General features: G+C 36.2%; 1 protein-coding gene across 3 annotated transcripts in view; it reads right to left on the bottom strand.

Annotated features, from left to right (window-relative positions):
* The window catches only part of LOC145686646 (uncharacterized), a 272,938-nt gene that overhangs the window by 32,457 nt on the left and 228,272 nt on the right, over positions 1-12,209 (bottom strand). The gene's annotated exons all lie outside the window — the stretch shown is intronic.

Consider the following 12,209-nt stretch of genomic DNA (forward strand, 5'->3'; position numbering starts at 1 on the left):
TTAAAAAAGTGTTTCCTTATAGATAAGTATCACTTTCAATTCCGTAGATCTTTTTCAATAATCATAAACATCATTATGCCATTTACACTAATTTGATATTTCAAACCATTCCGGAGATATGAAAAAAAAAAAAAAAAATGGTTCAATATGATATATTGTTTAAAATGGCGTACTAGTAAAAACTTTTAAAAATATTTTTTGATTTACTTTACTTCTATAATATTACAGCAATTCTTTTATTTTTATTTATTGTATTTGCACCTATTACAGGGCTTAAGCCCCAAGTACAATAGGCTTGCATACAGTAAAGTGTAAAGATGATTTCATAAATGATTTCGTAAAAATTTCTTGTTGATATTATTATTTATAACTCCTTCACACACTTCTAGAGGAAAACAAGTTCCATAAACTGTCTTCTATCACATAACGATTTGAAGTCCTTTTTTTTTCAGTAAGGTTGAATACGATACATTTTCTTTGTATGATGATCTTTTATATGTCTTATAGTATAAGTATTTCAAAAAATTATTTTGTATTCTTTCAATTTTTTCTATTCGTGTACTTATATATATATATATATATATATATATATATATAAAAGGTGTCCAAATTATAGATGATATTCCAATTTAATACGAATAAGACTATTGAATAAAATTTTTAGCGGTTGCATATTTGTAAATTCCTCCGTATTCCTTTAACCCGTTGTATAGCTTCTTTGTTCAGCTCGTACTCTAAGTGGAGTGGATTATGTTTTCTAGAAAAAGGGATAACTAAGCACTTCCTCACGATGAAGTGTAGATCATTTAGAATGCTCCACCTATAACATTCTTTCAGATCCTCCTGCAATTGTAAAGCATCATTGCGAGTCTTTGTTTCTTTATACAATTTCATATCGTCCACAAACATCAAACATTTAGAATGTTTTATTACTGTCGACAGGTCGTTAATAAACATAAAGAACAGACATCCAAGGTTCGATCCCTGAGAATTAACTTCGTACAATTGAGAACTAACTTGATTAAATATCACAAATTGTTTACAGCCTTTTAAATAAGATGAAAATTAACATTAAAAGTTTATCTTAAAAACCAAAACCTGATAACTTCTTACACAGTATGTCATGATTTAATTTCTCAAATGCTTTAGCGAAATCTGTATAGATGGTATCTACATTATTCTTGCTATCAAGTGAAACAGAGAGTCACTGAATAAAATTAATTAAATTAGTCACAGTTGATCTTCTCGGATAAAATTCATGCTGGTATTCTACATGGAAATTTTGAAACTTTTTTCTCGCTTGGGAGAGCTGTTTTATACTTTGATACGGCTTCTTCTTCGTAACTGCATCTAGATATTCTATCCTTGATCTTCCTCTTCTTGGTTTTCCTTCTGCTTTTCCCTCTATTAGCACAGTGATCCAATCGGAGTGACGAATAAGATGACCAAGCATGTTGTTTTAGAGAGTCGCCTAAAATTCCAAAATAAAATTTCGAGACTTTTTCGTAGCATTTTCTTTATCAGACTATAAAATTTCTTAATACTCTCAAGAGCATATTTGGGTGCAAATTAGGCCGAATTTTCATGCATGCGATAGAAGCATGCTTTGCTTGCAATTTGGTAGCGTCTAAAGCTGACCATAAATATTTTTGATGGTGAATTTTGACGTTTCATAGAACAAGATTTTCCAGTCTGTACTTATATTTGCACAGATAAAAAATCGTGACCCAAAAGCTAAGTTTCGTGACTTTTTCTTGACTTTCATGACCGTTTTCTGATTTCGTGACTTTTTCGTGACATTCGTGACTTTCGTGATCGATAAACACCCTGTGTTTCTTCTTTTTACTATTATCTTCATGGTCTGTCGTCCTTCATTAGCTTCCGTTAGTACGTCTTCATTCCTTTTCCTTTCGGTCCATGGTATGGACAGCATTCTGCGCCAACACCACATTTCAAATGCTTCCAGCTTGGATATTTCAGTTTTTCTCAATGTCCAGGTCTCTGATCCATAAAGCGCCACGCTACATACCAGTGTCTTAATAGATATATAAGATTTCACAATTTCCTGGTAATATAATTACAAAATGTTCTAGGAATTACATAATTTTGAGTAGTGGTGCAAACTTTAGCACTATTTACCATTACCTCCAGAACGGTTTGAAGTACAGAATTGCTCCAACGGCATTATAGTCTGCACATCTATTGAAAGCCATGGATGAGGTACTTATATACACTTTTTTTTTTTTTTTTTGATTAAGGCCTTTGAAAAAATCATTCCCTTGCAACTTTGTTCCTATTCATTTGAAATCCATGATATTATGCCCATAGTACTAGGCGCTGAAGTACAGTGTCAGGAAAGTAAATGTACATCTGTTTTTTTAGTCTGGCATTCCTGCGCTCCATCCATGAAGAATATGAGAATTAAATCAATCAAATATTTACTGAGAGGCAAGAAGAAAAGTCTAATCTGAATAAGACATTGCAGAGGGGCACAAGCTATGAATACGAATAGTGCATCGTGTAAATAAAGGGTGACACCGAAAGAAAAAGCCAGAAACAGCTGCTAAACGGAGAAAAAGGAGCAAAAAATGTCGAAGAGGCAACATAAAATACAAATACAACAAATGCGCCGACAACTAAATGTTTACCAAGCAATCATCTTGGTGTAGTGGTTACGGTGCTGGCTTACAAATGCAAAGGACGTCAGTCCGAATCCCCTGCAGGGAGATTTTCTAAAATTTTTGTTAATAATGCATATAGCCCATGAGAGATGGTAAAAGAGGTCGTATTTAGTCTTTCGTAGCAATTATTATGTTTAGTACTGGTGTTTAGTATTATGGTAATGTTTAGTACTGCTAATACTTTTTGTCTTTGCGTATTGCTTTTATTCTTGTCTTCATTTCGAAAGAGAATATTCGAACAAATGACACAAAATTCATCTTATTTTGAACGTAAACGCATTTGCAGTTAGTAAAGAATAAAAATTGAACGTTCCGACGTAGCTGCAAAAAGTGAATAAAATGGAAGTGAAGGGGTTCGAACCCATACTCATGGTCATTAAAAATATAATCATCACATGCCTTAAACCTCTCGACTATAACTTCTACGGTGAGTACTGGGAGGCTTGTGTTTAGGTTAGGCTGGTCAATACGTTTTGCAAAGAGACCCGGTTTAGGTCTGACGCAGCACGGGTGCGAGAAGTGAGAAGGGTGCGAGGCACTTTTGCGATCATCACCCTCTGAGGCAAAAAACACTTTCAGTTCGAAAGTTTCTGTGTGTGCGTGTGTCTATCTATCTATCTGTACAAATATATAATGCTTTTTGTAAATGCCATAAGCACCGTAATTTTCAGCGGATTGTGACCAAACTTGGCACAAACGTTAATTGTTGAAATATCTTGAATGAGCTGGTTCGCCAGAATAATCAGATGAAAATGTTCAAAATGGCTGCCCTTCAAACTTAAAAAATTCCAAGGGAACCATATCTCGCCCATAAATGAGTATTCACAATGTTTGAGTGACTTTTCCTCTTTTACTGAAATATTTGTGTACAGGGACTTATCCTCTTTTATTGAAATATTGGACCCGAGTAATCACCTAAAGAAGATTCACGCCCTTTCGCTACGGTCAGGCCTTTTTTTTGCAGGGAGGATATTTTTCTATCGAAACAAGACGATTGTCAGTGATGATATGAAGTTACACATTGAAAGTGAAGTAACTTGTGAAACATGTTATTTGAAAGAATAATATAATAAATATGCTTTCTCCTAACACAGAGAACTGTAAATCATGTATTTCGAGTTCGTGAGCGTAAATGGCAAGGAGTGTTATTTGATACGCTTTTTAGTAACACATTTATTGCAAATAGTGGTAGGCAACATTAGGGGTAAGTAAAATAATAATAATATTAATATTATCATTATATATATTACTAAAAGGCGTTGTTTGTGGCAACGCAATATCTTCCTCAATTCTTCATCAAACGTAATGATTGAGACGCAATATCTCCCTTACAGGCAAAATATTAGCAATTTATATCGAGAGAACGGGAAATGGTAAGAGTGATGGGAGCAACGTTGGACAGTATGCACTCATAGTACTCAGAAAAATAAGCGATTTCAATACAAAAAGAAGAGGCATTGTCAAGGGGAGTCATGGGGCCACAGCAGAGCCCTCTTTAGACAAAATGTCGATAACTTATATCGAGAGAACAGGAGGTGATAGTGGGATGGGACCAACGTTGGACACCGTAAACTCATAAGGCGCATCGAAGAAAATATGAGGGGGCACCAGTCAGCCTTACTTATTTCCACATGACAATATAAAATTACGCACGAGTTAGCTAGTAATATTTATTATTATTATTATTATTATTATTATTATTATTATTATCAAGAGCGTCTTTTTATTACGTGTGCATGTTTGACATGAAACCAAAGAGAAGATCCATCATTCGTAGAAAGAAGAAGAATAGACAGTTACTTTAACTGTGAAGGACGACGAAAATTACGAAAAGTGTGACTACCTGTAACGAAAAGAAACAATACTTTTTCTCAAATGGATAACAAAAGTCAAGTAAAGATAGATTCGAACTCGGGTGGCCGGCGGGAAAAACCAGTGCTTTGTCCACTCACACACTATGTCATTAGGGATTACAACCACTGCATTGACAGCTATCACTTTCGTGGGTTGTATACTATGATCATGTGTTCCTTCCTTGCTGGAAGTCGACAATGTCCTTACACGTAATAGTTAAACCTGCATGCTATGCAATACATGAGGTATTTAGACCTACATACTCTCCATATAATGTAATAAAAGGGTCATGCTGGGAATAAGAAACAGAACATTGCTTGGACAAAACGGAAACTATTGGCATCACAAGAAATATTTATCTACGAGGCATGCGCAGTAGCATAATTCAAATAGTTACTGTTTAGTTCAGTAAACGAAGAAAGGAGTATAGAAAGCAAACATGTCGCGTCAACGAGATCGACCAAAGTTGACAGAGGCGGAAGCAGATATGTAGTAATACAACAACTTTGGTTAAATTGATAATTCGTTCTGTATCCTGTAGTAGATCATATCACAAATTTACGGGAGAGCAGAGAAAGACTTACTAACCCTATCATATAGAAAGCTTTACTAACCCGATCATATAGACACAAGTGGATGTAACTGTGAGTACTACAACTTGGATTTAACTAAAGCCGTTTAGACATTCAGTTGTTTGCAGGCTTGTATATTCACTAAAAGATAAGACACTATACAATTCTTCATACCTCAGCTTCCAGTAGCTAGATACATGCAATTTCTAGTTAGATACTGAAACTGCTGTCGGATTTTAATACATGACGTATTGCAGGATACAAAATGCTTTGCATTACTTGTTTGTTTGTAGATAGCTATTAATTTAGTGTTCTGATAGGTAGTGTGTAAGCTAGGGATTGCCAATTCCGGAATTTTTACTTTCCGGACTCCCGAAAGTAAAACCGGATAAATTCCGGAATTCGCACAATTCCGGAATTCGGAAAAATGCAATTTTGGAAAAATTCCGGAATTCGGAAAAATCCGTAATTTAGAAATTTCTGATTTCGTAAACATTCCGGAATTCGGATTTTTACGAATTCCGTTTTTTTCTGAATTCCAGAATTTTCTAAATTCCGGATTCTTCCCGAGTTCAGGAATTTTACCGAATTCCATAATTTTCCGAAATTCATAATTTTCCGCTTCTGCAAAATGAATTTCTCTCGGTTAATATGTATCGTGGCGGACATAGGTAATGGCGACTGCTTTGAAACAAATGCAGAGTATGAGAATTAAATCTGTCATATCTGTAGTTTCGTGTGAAGAAGAAACGAACTTGTGAACCAAAGGTTTAAGAACAACTCAAGTTATTAATATAAACTTTCCTGAAGATTATTCACTTATATCATCATAAAAGAAATACGAAAGACGTTTTGAATCGAAAAAATATAACGCAACTTTGCAAGCGGAGGCAAAGAAACCTAACGTAACCAGACTAAAGACTAATCGATTATTGCGATTCAGTGGTCAAGGCGCTTGACTAGTAATCTGGAGGTTCTTGTTTCGAATCCACGTCGGGCAATTTTATTTTACTTTAGGATTTTTGATGGCGATTTATCGGCGATGACACATGTTTTATTATATTCAGATATTTGAATACTCGGATGCTTCAATACTTGAACTATCAAATCTTCAGGAATAATAATAGTAATAATAATTATTATTATCTCGTAGAAGATTAAAAGTTAGGAGCTAATTATTGCTCAGGTCATACCATTACAAGCAGAAACGTGACATTTGGAAAGAATATTTCAGTTTTGTTTAATGTTGCCCACGAGAAGAGGAATTTTTCATCTCGTTTCTAAAACAAACAAAATAACATGAGAATTAATATTTTACATTCGAGACGGGACAAGGCTAACTGAAATTGTCTCGCTTTGGAGATGAGAATCAAGACGAGATTAAAAGTATTGTAAACATTTCTCTTTTTATCTCGATTCTCGAAATAGTGTATGTCCATTCTTTAAGTAACAATTGCTCTGTAGACTGAATCTTATAGTCTATTTTGTTACTTTGTTTCAGAGGTCATTGAATTATGGTCTGTGTAGGTACTTTTGTAGCATAGCTTTTATAATTACCTCTGCATATCCTAAAAATTAGTTTATTATAATTTGCCTTACTGTTGCGTGATATTTAGTTATTTTCCTTAAAACATCCAGTAGAATAGTTTCTACATGAAACTTTAGTGGAATGCTTTAGTTTAAACTTGGGTTTAGTTGCAGAGGTGTGTCTTGAAGGTACGGAACCCTTTCCCCGAAATCTCTACTTTTAAGTAAGTTTTGCCATATTTTAGGGCAACTTTGAAACTTTTAACAGCATTATTATTACTATTATTATTATTATTATTACTGAAGTGTTGTGAATTTAATGGTTCACCCTGTTTCATCCAGCACCTGCCTAGTACGCATTGTGCTGGACAAACAACGTGTGTATAGGTTTCTTCCGGGTTCCACTTCCTTCCACTTTCTTTATTCCAAAATTCCTTTCATTCTCATCATCAACGTCCTCTGTATCTTAGTCGACATAACCATTACATAAAAACAAATTTTCTTAGGACTCTTGTGAGTTCAGTAGCCTACTGTCCACATGAAAATTGCCTGGAAAGATTCCATTTAACATTTAGCTAGTTATAGGAACGTATGCAGAGAGTATGTCCTGATGATCCTGACACTTCTCTCCAATCCCGACAATTTTGTAACTTTTGCCTAACGCTAGGGGCGATTTTATAGATTTTAATACAATGTCCTCATACGGAATGTATTTTTAATATTATTATTATTATTATTATTATTATTATTATTATTATAATTACTGAATATTTCAGAACCTCAATATTACGTCCTATTAAAACGCAAATAAGTTAAGATAAATGAAAAGAATTTTATTGGAACCTCTATAAGTATGAATTGCCTTATAAGAGATACTTTGGAAAGAAAAGAAGGGAAAAAAGCTTTCAGCTCCTGGACAATACGACAATCGAACTTTCAGATGCCTTAACAGAAATTAAGTAGAATTTGTATTCATCACGATACATAGTAACGCTCTTTCTTTGGGTAAAAGACTTTGGATTATGTATGCGTTATATCGTTATTTTAACAAAATATGCATACAAATATTTAAAAAAAATAGTTCCTATTTACAAATTTTGGTTGAACAGATATATGGAACGTTTTGGAAATGGCAAACCAAATTATTATTATTTCTAGTAAGAGTGGAAGAACTTAGAAACAATTCCACAATGAAACAATAACGTTTCAGACACATTTATGACTCATACTTTATGTATTCACGAATTGTTTGCTAAACACGCTAAGTTTTCAGAGAGTACGAATCGAAATTGTATACTGTGACGTCATGTTGTCAGTATTTCCCCTGTGAAGAAAGTCATTTCAGCTCTAACTTGTAAGAACGAGAGAAATTGACTATTTCTCATGTTAATATACGTCAGAAATATGAATGTTGTAAATGATATTTTTTTCTTAATTTCCTCACAGGGAATTGATCCGCGAATCCCTAAGTTACGAAACGTATGCTCAAGCTACTATTGTGTTAAGACTATTGTGTTAAGTAAGAGTCAAGAAATACTCGTCCATGTAGCAAATTGCACACGTTTAGGATTCCAATATTTTATTAACGATGAAATACTTATTTTGGTCATGATAAAATACTATAGTCCAGAGAATTCAAATTTAAATTTAAAATGACCTACAAACACGGAAGAACGTGAAGGAGAAAGTGGTCTTAAGAGTAATTCGAATCCTTAACCTGGAGCCTCAGATCACTCTTTTTTCTGATTCTCCGAAAGTATCTCCGTAACTGATTTCTATTATATTCAATTATTCTTGTTTTACAGTTATTTCCAGTAACCTTGAACGACAGGGACACGAACACAGATACATCGAGGACATTTAATATTTCAAAGGCTCTCCCACCGAGAATCGAAACTGAGACCCCGCGTACTAAACTATCTAATGGGTGGGGTACCTGGTTCGTTCCCAACCCAAGTAAGCTTCAGACAGACAACATCGTGCTCGTGGGTTTTCTCGGGACGCTCCCACTTTCTCATTCCACCAATTCGTCTATCATAATTCACTTGGTTTAATCATAGTCTTCCTCAACCTAACAGGCATAATTTTTGGATATTAAGCGTAAAGATCACATTTTCAAGCTGTTAATCCAAAGCAATCCGAACCGAGAAACAGTTGTATTTTCTTTTGATCATTAACGTGTTTTCACAAAAATATGTAGAAAAGAAACGGGGAATCGTAATTCCATTCAAAAGTGAAACAGCAGACTCATAATACCTTAACCTAAAACGAAACCATTACATATCGTTTGGAACTTTTCCAAAATATATAGGATATTCTGAAAAGAGGCAATATAGTATCTGCTTTCAAACAAAACTGAACCAAATTACAGTTCGTGTTCTGAAATATACGGACACGTAATGTTTCTAGCTTAAACCGAACTTAAACCAGTTAACCGAGTAGTGAGTCAATGAAAATTTGACCCATGACCTACTGACCCACCAACCACCGTGATCCACTCTGACTCACGACCCACCATGAACAACCACCGACCGTGATCCACGGACCCACTGACCCCCACCCATGACCCAATCGGACCCACCACCCGCCATGAACCACTGACTCACCAAAACACATCATCAACTCTGACACATAATCCACGGCCTCTTCTCTACCGACTAGAGTTTACACTTATAATAAAACCAGGTTGTGAAATCTAACTGATCGAGTTTGAATTTCTACGGTCAATCGCTCAAGCACTGCTCTGTTACAATAACGATGGATCTGACCTTTACGATATAAAATGGTAAAGTGTTTATCATGGGTAAAATTCGATGGATTTCAGTTATCATGGTCTAATTACTTTTTACGTTGAATTATCGATACTTTGCAGTGGAAAAACTGATGAAATTTTTAAAGTCTCAAATAAGGTAAGTAGACCAACGTACAGAAGCTTACATTACGATTTTATGTCTATTTTTTTCACAACTTCATGGGTTGATTGGCCTGTGCTCAAAGCGCACTATATAATAAATAAGCTTCAGCAATTATTATAGAAAGCGCATGGTAAGTATATATGGATATATGATACCAAGATCTGTATTGTTTCTCAACTACGAGTAATATCGATCGTTGTCGATTATTTTTACAAACTAACCCACTATAAATTTACTACATATAGAAAGTGCCGCCTCTCCCCATAAAGGAGGTTTAAAAATGCTAGAAGACGTGTTCATTTTCAATAAAGAGTTAATATACTGAATTTCAGCTTCGTGAGTTGAACGGCTTGTGAGATACTCAATTTTTGCGCAAGAATTCGTATCCCCACTATCCCAATCTTTAATATAATAATTTATATATTACAGTGATTCAAAAATGTATTTTTTCCATTAGTTAGCTCCTCTAAAAATTCATAGGCTGTGTGTTTCGAAAGTCAAGTAACAGTATAAGTTTTATTGCTCTTATTACAATTACAAATATCAATATCCGAAAATGGCTCAAGTTTTATTTTTTCACTTAGAGATACTCATCTCAATGTAAGTAAACAGAAACAAATGAAAAATTGAAATGGAGGCCTTAAAGTAAAAACGTAGACAAACTGACCAGTGTTCAGAAGCATATTTTAAAGTCACGCTCGACCCTACTCATAGGAGCTAAATACGCGGTTCTGGTTAGTTGGAATTATCAGTTTCTCGCCACGTACCATAAATATAGCAGAAATCAAATGGCTGTTATTGGTGGTCTTCGTGGGCGAGCATACTAGCGCAATGAGCTAGTAATTATAATTACTTTTGGTGTGGGTTCAAATCCGGGCTAAGGAATTTTTATATTTTTATAAAAATATAATACTTAAAAAAGTTATTTACTTACCTTACGTGTGCAGTTTTGCTATAAGATTCCACTGTATAAGTAGTAGTAGTAGGTAGTCATTTTGTTCCACCTTGACTGCCATGATATAAATGTAACCTCAAGTGCTTCTTGAATGTTCTTCTTTAATTCCAACAAAGTGACAATTTTCTTCTATTGCTACTATAAGACACAATATATACACCAGAAGATTTGGACAATCGCAAACTGCAACCAATCAGAAACGTGTTTTAGTTTCTATGGCTAAGGTCGAGGGTGAAGAAAAATATGCTGTTCAGAAGAAGCTGTCTATAATGCAGTGAGCAGAGTTGGTCGGTGGGTCAGAGTAGATCATGGTGGGTGGTGGGTCGCAGTGGGTCACGGTGGTGGTGGGTCGCAGTGGGTCATGGTGGGTTAGGTGAGTGGTGGGTCGCAGTGGGTCATATGTTTAAGCCAGGACCCACTGACCCACTAAGAAAACTCGACCCATTGACCCACCGACCCACTGACCCACTCCAACTATGGTGAAACACGTCTAGTACTTAGATTGTAGTTGATGTTACTGTTGTCTAGTGAAATCAAGTGCCATTATGTAGTTCAAATTTGGAGATAAAACCCCTATAGTCCGCGCTTTCCGCCCATATATATATATACTATGTGATCAAAAGTATCCGGATACCCGGCTGAACATGACTTACAAGTTCGTGGCGCCCTCCATAGGTACTGCTGGAATTCAATATGGTGTTGGCCAACTCTTATCCTTGATGACAGCTTCCACTCTCGCACGCATACTTTCAATCATGTGTTGGAAGGTTTCTTGGGGAATGGCAGCCCATTCTTCACCTGAGTGCTGAACTGAGGAGGAGTATCGATGTAGATCGGTGAGGCCTGGCACGAAGTCGGCGTTTCAAAACATCCCAAATGTGTTCTATAGGATTCAAGTCAGGACTCTGTGCAAGCCAGTCCATTACAGGAATGTTATGGTCGTGTAACAACTCCGGAACAGGCCGTGCAGTATGAACAGGTGCTCGATCGTGTTGAAAGATGCAATCGCCATCCCCGAATTGCTCTTCAACAATAGGGTGCAAGAAGGTGCTTAAAACATCAATGTAGCCCTGCGCTGTGAGAGTGCCACGCAAAACAACAAGTGCAAGCCCCCTTCAAGAAAAACACGAGCGCACCATAACACCACCACCTCCGAATTTTACTGTTGCCACTACACACGCTGACAGATGACGTTCACCGGGCATTTGCCATACCCACACCCTGCCATCGGATCGCCACATTGTGTACCGTGATTCGTCACTCCATACAACGTTTTCCCATTGTTCAATCGTCCAATGTTTATGCTCCTTACACCAAGCGAGGTGTTGTTTTGGCATTTACCTGCGTGATATGTGGCTTATGAGTAGCCGCTCGACCATGAAATCTAAGTTTTCTCACCTCACGCGTAACTGTCATAGCACTCGAAATGGATCCTGATGCAGTTTGGAATTCCTGTGTGATGGTCTGGATAGATGTTTGCCTATTACACTTTACGACCCTCTTCAACTATTGGCGGTCTCTGTCAATCAACAGACGAGGTCGGCCTGTACGCTTTTGTGCTGCACGTATCCCTTCACGTTTCCACTTCACTATCACATCAGACACAGTGGTTCTAGGGATGTTTAGGAGTGTGGAAATCTCGCGTAAAGACTTCTGACGCAAGTGACACCCAATCACCTGACCACGTTCGAAGTCCGTGACTTCC

The sequence above is a fragment of the Thermobia domestica genome, chromosome 5, assembly GCF_964235325.1.
Source record: "Thermobia domestica chromosome 5, izTheDome1.hap1.1, whole genome shotgun sequence".
Lineage (NCBI taxonomy): Eukaryota > Metazoa > Arthropoda > Insecta > Zygentoma > Lepismatidae > Thermobia > Thermobia domestica.